General features: G+C 33.7%; 1 pseudogene; it reads left to right on the plus strand.

The window, feature by feature from the left end:
• The first annotated feature begins 2,069 nt into the window (after positions 1-2,069).
• On the plus strand, positions 2,070-7,595 carry LOC113335505 (annotated as a pseudogene).
• Positions 7,596-9,166: the final 1,571 nt, after the last annotated feature.

Below are 9,166 nucleotides of genomic sequence, written 5' to 3' on the forward strand. Positions count from 1 at the left end.
TGCTGAATCTAATAAGAATGTTCATATGAAGATCATCATCCCTCATCCTCATAGTTACGTTCATTGAAATTAATAGATCTTCCTCATCCCCAAAGTTAATTGAAATTAGTCGATCGTAAGGATTTGTTTTTGGGATACTTTGGTAGGGGTTTTTGACGAAATAGAAAAGAGTTTAAGTTTGAACGTCCATAAAATGACCGGGCTTTCGGATGAAATAGAGAAGGGTTTAAGTTTGAACTCCCATAAAATGACCGGTTATCAACTTAATTTATTCGAATCCTATTAATAGGAGGGAAAAAATGGATTTGAGAAGGGAAGATTTCGCCCAAACTCAAGTCAATGTCCGGTCAAATTTAAACTAACATGAAAAGTAATAAATTTTTTTGGAATACCAACCTCACCTCCTAACCTAATAGTTAAACACTAACCTGCCTCCTAAAACTCCCATATGTCCGCTTATTGTTGTATTTCTATGGAGTACAAAACCCTTGAAAATTGATAAAGCAAACAGCCTAATACAACCATCAACTAATCCATTATCAAGCAAGCTTTGAAAATCGATCACATGTATCAGATATTTTTCATTTGACATCAAAAGATTCATAACAGATCGACTGTGTATTAGATTAGAATAAATAATTAAGACACCAAGGCTTGTTGGAGATACTGTGGATCTTTGAGTGGATCATAATTATTAGAAAACTCGCGCTCGCCAGCACAGTAACGATGGTTTCTATCTGTTCATTTGGTAGTTTGTTTGGTGATTGTAAAAATAAGAAACTTGAATTTTGAAGGTTGAAAGTTAGTTTTGATCTGATCATATAAAAAAAGATTAAGTTCTGTCTTTGATATGTTCGGAGAAGAAGACGTGATTTTGAGATTTTCCGTTGATTTTAAGGTGCTTGTTTGGGTAGTTGGTTGAATGACGAGGATATTAAGGCCATTTCAACACTTTTTCAAATGGTCAATCCCTCCCCACAAATCTTAATTTCCTCCTCAAATCCATTCCTTCCCTCCTCAAATCCATTCCTTCCCTCCTATTAACAAGACTCATTTATTCAATCGATTATCAACTTTATTTATTCAACAATATTATTGTTAATAATAAGGTTAATTTAGTAATGTTAAACATGTGAAAATATAAATTGAATCTAAAACTATCAATCTTAATCTTAGATCTTATACTTTGTGCTATGCATCTTAATGGTGAGTTTATCATTTATGAAAGAAAGGAATCGATTTTGGATTCCTCAAGAGTTCCCACCTTTTCTTTGTTATTTTTTATTCTTTTTCTTCTCGGGCAGTTTAACTGTACAAGTCTTGTGTGATAGAGACTGTTTCAGAAAATCATTTGCAGACAAACTAAACCTGTATGCATTTTGTAGGAACAAAAAACGGGCCATGTTTCTAATAGGATGTTAAAATCATCCAACTCTATTAAAACCGGCCGATTTCATAGTAGTATAATGGTAAAGTCAATGGACGATGATGCTACTGTAATACAATGGTAAAATTATTGGATCAGAAAAATAAAAAAGAAATCGATCAAAAAAATAAATAAATCATCCAACTCTGTTATCTCTAATAGGATGTTACTACGCATCAAGTCAACAAAGTCGTGGCTATCATGGATGAAAAAGCATATGAGAATCGTAAGAGTATAACGAGAATATATGTGTTTGTTTAGTTTTGATTAGTCTAATTATGGTACGAGTCTCAACACTTCTTTTTTGTTTTTTTTGATCAGTTAATCAACAAGCCCGTGCAAATGGACGGACTTACAGAACTTGTTGTGTACATAATATGATAAACCTCGAAAGTACCACTACCAACTACCACCTATATGATAAGACACCATTACACCGACAACAACATAGTAACGTAACTAGCATCTTAATATTTCCACTTGGGAATTACAATACAAATAAACGCATATTTAAGCATAGTTGTATTTATCTCTAGCGAGTTTAGCCCTGGAGAGACATCACAGAGTCTTGATTTGGTTAGTGCGCGTATAGTATATTTGGTTGGTGACGGTGGCGGAGCAGTTGAATTGATGATTCATATTAAGTGGTACCATTCCAACAATAAGTTAATTGATCGATGATTAATGCGGTTAATTAGTGCTTGAACGAGGGATATTTGATTAAGATCTCTCCACTTACCATTTCTGAAAAAAATAAGTATTCAACCTTTTTATAAAGAGGCGACGCCTGTTCAAGAAAAGAAAAAAAAGAGTCGACTCCCCAACCTCTCGCCTGCTGCACAGATGGGATGGAAAAAAAAAAAAAGGGAGACAACCACTTGCTGTTGGAGATGCTCATAGTCTTATCGTCCACACGAGAATTTACAATTTTAATTTTTCTCATCCAACTTGTATATTCTTAATTCTGTAAATTAAGATTAAATAATCTATTCAATATCCTGACAACTGCAGTATGTTCATTGTTCGATTCTCTAGTCTATTTCTCTTTTAGCAGCTAGCATAAATCATATGTTCTTGGTTGAAGGAAGAAGTTATGGCAATTCATGGTGCAGATGGAGAGGTCTGTTGCTCTTGCTATCATCTTTTTCGTGTCAGTGACCATTTAGTGTTGTAAACTTCTAACTAGTAATTTACTGTCACTTTTAATATCAGGGAAAGTTTACAGCAATGATAGTATGTTGGATTCTGGGAAATGGATCTTTTTTCGCATGGAATAGTATGTTAACTTCTGAAGATTACTTCGGTGACATTTTTCCGGTATACCTTTCCTCTGTTTTCAGTTTTTATTTATTTATTTACTGTTAGATTATGTCCCTGAGTTAACCCAAAGAGGCTAAAACCTCAACTGGATACAATTTGACCGTTTTACAATGGAAAATGATACCATGACGGCAAGTGAGCTATTACGTTGTATAGTCCGAACCAGGATTCAAAGTAAGAGAAGCTAACTTTTTTTTGCAAACAATGAATAAAGACTAAGAATCTCCACGCACTCTTAAATTAACAATAAGTGATATTTCTGAGACACTTTTCTTATTAAAATTTAAATGACAGTGTATCTGAAGCTAATATTTTAGGGGTATGTTCCCGTTACAAAGATTTATATAACCATAAAAAAAAATGTACATTCCGAAATATCTAATCTCACCATCTACCAATCTTAATTTTAACAGTTGAAAATTTATTAAATTTCGACCGTTGATTTTTAAAGTAGTACAATCTAACTTCGATAAATGAATGTTCGATAAACGAATAACCTCGTCAAATGTTCATAATTTTTTTCGGTCCCGATTTGGGCAAAGGGGCTAAATGAATAAGCTCGCAAAATGCATTAGCGAATTAATTTTTTTCGAATTCTTAAAGGCCATATAGAAACATAAATGAATAATTATTAAATTTCGTACAAAAAATATACGTACATACTAGATCAAAGTATTTCATCCATTCAACAAATGTTTATACAAGAATTCATTTATTTTCAAAAAAATGCATGCAAAATTGATTGTTTTTTCCTTCCACCTAAACCAAAATGCATCATGTCAAATGCACAACTTCTAAAATATTTTGCTATGTGTAAAAAGTATATTATTTTTTATGGCGATTGTTGATTGGAAAGCCTTACTTTATATTACACTACTATTACATGGTTCATGATCATTCTCATCGTTTATTATGTACTCAATAATTTCTTTACAAGTAGGTGATTCCATAACTGTATATTCTTATTAGAATCGATAAATCAAAAAATGTTCAGCGTCTATCACAATTCTATAGCAGAAACTGAATTTGGTATCAGTTGATAAGATGGAAAAGAAATATCTAAATGAATAAATATTCAATTATCGATAAATAAATAACCTCGCCAAACGATTATTTTTCTGGTCCCAAGACTATTTATTTTTTAAGGTTAGATTGCAGGTGGTGGAATTATACAATGTGCTCATTTTTCGTAGATATCTAGTGTTTTGAAAGAAAAACGTATCCCCTAATTATTAGTTACGAATAAGCTATTGTTTAGCTTTATTGAAAAGAATATCACCCGATGTATTGGATAATTTGAATCTAAAAGTGTAGCCACTCTCATGAATTGGGTTTGGGAATGCGTTAGCAGCTGAGATCGCACGAGCCACAAAATCTTGGGTGGTGGGACAATTATACTAGGTGAAAAATAACACATTGAATGACAGCTGAAGAGTTGTCATACAAATTGGGGTTTTGTTATCTTGTGCACCCATGCACAAGATAAGAGCTAATCATTGACATGAGAAATTGAAAAAACAAATACTCCCTCCGTTCTTTTTTAATAGGCCAGTTTTGTTTTTAGCGAAATTTAAGGAAATTAAGAGAACTAATCATTGAAAGTGGTCCTCATGACACTTGTCAATAAAAGAAGTGAAGTGAAATGGTCCCCATGACACTTGTTAGCAAAAGAAGTAAAGTGAAGTGGTCCACATGACACTTGTCATCAAAAAAAGTTAAGAGAAAAGTGGTCCCAAAAAATTAAAATAACATTTGACTTTCCCAATTAGGAAACTGGCCTATTTTTTGAAACTTTTATTTATAGAAACTGGCCTATTAAAAAAGAACGGAGGGAGTAAAATATAAGAGAGATAGTGTTTTTTTGTATTGGAGAATGCAAATATTCATGGATTTTTAAACTTCTCTCTACAAATACATTCTCCAATCCAAAGAAACACTATCTCTCTTATATTTTATTTGTTTTTAATTTCTCATGCCAATAATTGGCTCTTATTTCGGTTAAATACAAACCAAATTGGTTGCTAAAGAACAAAAAATAGTCTCACATTTGGAAAAACCTTAAACTAACTAATTTAGTTTAAGTCAATTTATTACTATAATTTAAGCATCTAGTTAAGGAGATATTATGGTAATCACATAAGATTTACTCCCTCAGTTTCACTTTAGATGATGTTTTAGGGTTTTTTGTATGTTCCAAAATAGATGAGAGTTTAGCTATTTTATCTAAATTCTCACTGATTTACCCCTGCTTTGGGACCACAACATTGCATTAATTGTCTTTGTTATCAGTGAGAGATAATTAATCTAATTTAAGATTTTAAATTTATTCTCTATAATCTTAGGATATTTGGTCATCCCAACTGGAATTATTTGGGGATTCATAATTTATATTAGAATCCATAAACAAAAAACTAGGAAGTTTAAATTTTTAGGAAGATATTAATATGGGTAGATTTGGAAAAAAATTATTCTCTTTGATGTTTCTTAATCTGCGTGAAAAACTCTACAACATCATTTAAATTGGAACGAAGGGAATAGTAACTCTTTGGTTAAAACTACAATTCAATGAAAACTCATGGAGGACAATAAATCTTTTAGTCAAAATATAGCTGCAATTTTTTTTTGCTTTCCAAAAACTGGGAATACTAGTCCAGCAATGGCTTCTTCACTAAATGGGACAGTCTTCAGTTGCCCATACTAGATTTCGCTTTCTTCGTGCTCATATATATACTCATATCTGCCTCGTGTATATATATTTACTTTTAAATTAGTTGATGATAAATTTTCTGTCTACTTGGCGGTTTCTTTTGTGGCATAGAAATACCATCCAGCGAGGGTTCTTATAATAGTTTATTAACCATTTGCACTTGGAGCTTTTGCAATTTTAACCTATTACGAGGCGATGATAAACACAAGAAGAAGGAATTTACTTGGTTATTTCATTTTCTTCATAGACTCCTTAATGATTTTAGTTGTAAGTAACTACGCACCCTTTCTACGCTAAATTCAAAATGTCGGGGTTAAAGTATTATATTCGATTTTTTCATCCTGATTAATACATTTCTCGGTATATAGTTGGACATAGCTACGTCAGGGAAAGGGGTATTGGAACATATATTGGTGTATGTTTAATTAGCTGTGCTTATGGAGTTGCTGATGCCCATGTTCAAGGTGGAATGATGGGAGATCTTTCCTTGATGTTCCCTGAGTTTATGCAAGTGAGGGTTTATATTTTCGAACGTACACATTGTAGGTATAAGCTACAACTTTTGTAATTTGTCTAAATGATGTTCTGTTTTTTGGTTATTTGCAGTCGTTCTTGGCTGGTTTATCTTTCTCTGGTGCTCTAACTTCTGCCTTGAGGTTGATAACAAAACTAGCTTTCTAAAACTCAGAAGACGGTCTTCGTAAAGGGGCTAGTGCGTACACTTCAATGTTTTACCAACATTTCTTTATTAATACAAATGGATAGATAGGTTATTTTCTTAATAATACTCCTAATACTTATCATGTGCACCAATTTAAACATTATGCAGTGATGTTCTTCGCAATCTCTGTATTGTTTGAACTACTATGTTTACTCCTCTATGCGTATACCTTCCCAAAATTGCCTATTGTTAAGTACTACCGCGCAAAAGCAGCCTCAGAAGGATCTAAAACTGTTACTGCAGATCTTGCTGCGGGTGGAATACAAACACTTACAGACAACCAAGTATTTCCTCTCCACCTCCTACTTTCTCATGTTAGTTTAAGAACTTAAGTTTCATTTTTAACGATGTTTTGGACCGTCTGCAGGATGCACAAGAGGATCCAAAGTATATGAACCGCCAAAGCAACAAAGAGTTGTATGTTCAAAATATGGACTTTGCTATCACAGTGTTCCTTGTATATGTATTGTCGTTCTCCATTTTTTCCTGGTTTTCTATTCGAAGATACCGGAAAACACATCCTAGGTACTTGGTAAGTTCTCACCTATAAAGATACTTCGAAATTGTGATGGCGCTAACTTTACTTTGTTCAGCATTTTCATGAATCTCTTCTCTACATCTTGGATTTCTCTTAGGTACGCACTCGTTTTGGTTGCGATGTGTAACGTATGTGATCTAATCGGTACTTGCATTCCTATGATCGAGTGTTTGAAGTTAAAATCACGGAAGGGTCTCCTTATTGCAGCTCTTTCTCGTTTCTTACTTATTCCATGTTTTTACTTCACGGTGAAATTTGGTGACCAAGGCTGGATAATCATGTTGACTTCCTTTTTAGGATTAACTAATGGGTATCTAACTGTTTGTGTTCTAACTGTGGCGCCCAAAGGCTACAAGGTGAGTTCCTTTTGCTTAATTGTGCAATACAGTGAGCCACCAGAACTAGGAGGGGGAAAAAGTTCCATTATACAAGGGATAATGGAACACGTTGGGGTTTCATGCAAATATGCTTAAATTAGCTTTTAGTAGCCGTTGACAAGTGGAGGCAACTATCCTTCACTAGCCCGTGCCTAGCTCCCCTCCCATACACCGTGGTAATTTCCTTTTTGCTAATTATTTACAGATAAGAACGAATCTGAATTGGTTTTTGCAGGGACCGGAGCAAAATGCCCTTGGGAATTTTCTTTCACTATTCCTTGCCATGGGTATATTTACGGGAGCAGCACTTGATTGGTTATGGCTCATTGGTAAAGGACGGTGAGTGTTTTATGAGAAAGCTATAAAGAAGCGAAAATATATTCTCCGGTTCTCCTATGAAACTCTAGTATTTTTTTTTATTTTTATTTTCGAAACAACAAAATTAATGCAAGAAAGCACAGAAACATACAAGCATGGGAATTCATACCAATGAAACGCTTGTGCATGTTATGTCTTACCTTACCTTGCGTATGTAATTATGTATTGTCTCCATTTGGATCATTATCAGTATCTTGACATCAATTATTATTCTATTTACACATTTTCGTTCAAACTTTGGATATAAAAGTTCTTCCAAGGGATGGAATTCATCTGTCTATATAGGTTGAGAAATAGTCCATTATTCCATTGCTAATTTGGGATTCTGTTCCATTAGCCTTGGACAATTCTTATATTCAGAGTCGCAGTACTCTACTTAGTACTAACTATTTTCTCCTCCACTAACCAATTCTTTAACTCAGACATATATAGTGAGGTTGCTAAGTACTAATTATTCAGATCTGGGATTGAAAATTTGTTGCCCCGAATGTAAGGCAATTTTTTTATGGGAAAATTAGGGGTAGGCCAAAAAAAAAAGATATTTTCATTGTCAGCCCATAATTAATTTTAGGTACCGTGACATCCATAATTATTTCCGTGACACCCATAATTATATGAAATTATTAAAAATGTCTACATGACGGATTATGAATCCGCATGACTGGTTATGCATCAGGGTATAATTGGCAACGCAACTTGGATATAACATATTTAAAAATCCGCGCCTTGGAATTTTACAAATTTTATATCGTTGGAAATCTTCTTAAGAGAGGTACGCAACAAGTACAAATAACAATATCAAATTTTTATTTTTCACGAAAAAATCGGAAGTGATCATCATTTTAGGTAAAATTTCGAAAACTGACTACATAACCATTATGCAACCACCAAAAAAGATGCATAACACATTCTGCAGACGCATAACGAATTATGCAACCATTTTCTCGACTGCATAACAAATTATGCATTTGCATATCATGTTATGCATCTATTTTCTCGATGCATAAAAGATTGTGCAACAATTTTCTCGATGCATAATGCATTATGTAGTCATATTTTCAGATGCATAACATGTTATGCATCCATTTTAACGACTGCATAACATGTTATGTAGATATTATTGTAGGTGCATGACAAATTATGCAACCTTATTTTTTGTTGGTTTCAATACTAAGAAAAAAGTAGCTGCATAACGTGTTATGCAACCGTTATGAAAAACACCATGTAGACTGCATTAAAAACATGGAAGATGAAGGGTAATGACCGGTCTTAAATTCTAGCCAAGTACATTTCAATTGCTACCTCAATATTATCTTTCTTTACGGTGCCCGTCAGCCATTACAGTTTAACTTATGTAACATAATTTGGAACCAAACTCTAAGACACAATTTCTCTAGGCTCTAACATTTGAGTCGTCCCTCCTTGGATTATGCTTGCACAACCTCAAAACAGTAAACGCATCAGGAAACTAAAGTCCAAATCTCTGTTAGCAATTTCATCGAACACTTCCTGGGCTTATTATAAACTCTCCTCTCATTACAGAACTTTATGCATCAAAGATATTGAAAGGTCTCCCATTTTGAAACTATAGAAATTTGGCTGAAACCCGGCATTTCAAAACTCTAAGATAGAACCCCTCCGGTGACTCCACAAGAATGATAAGGAACTCAAAAACCCATCCAAAGAAAGTTCCGGTGGA

This window comes from Papaver somniferum, unplaced genomic scaffold (assembly GCF_003573695.1).
Source record: "Papaver somniferum cultivar HN1 unplaced genomic scaffold, ASM357369v1 unplaced-scaffold_15, whole genome shotgun sequence".
NCBI lineage: Eukaryota > Viridiplantae > Streptophyta > Magnoliopsida > Ranunculales > Papaveraceae > Papaver > Papaver somniferum.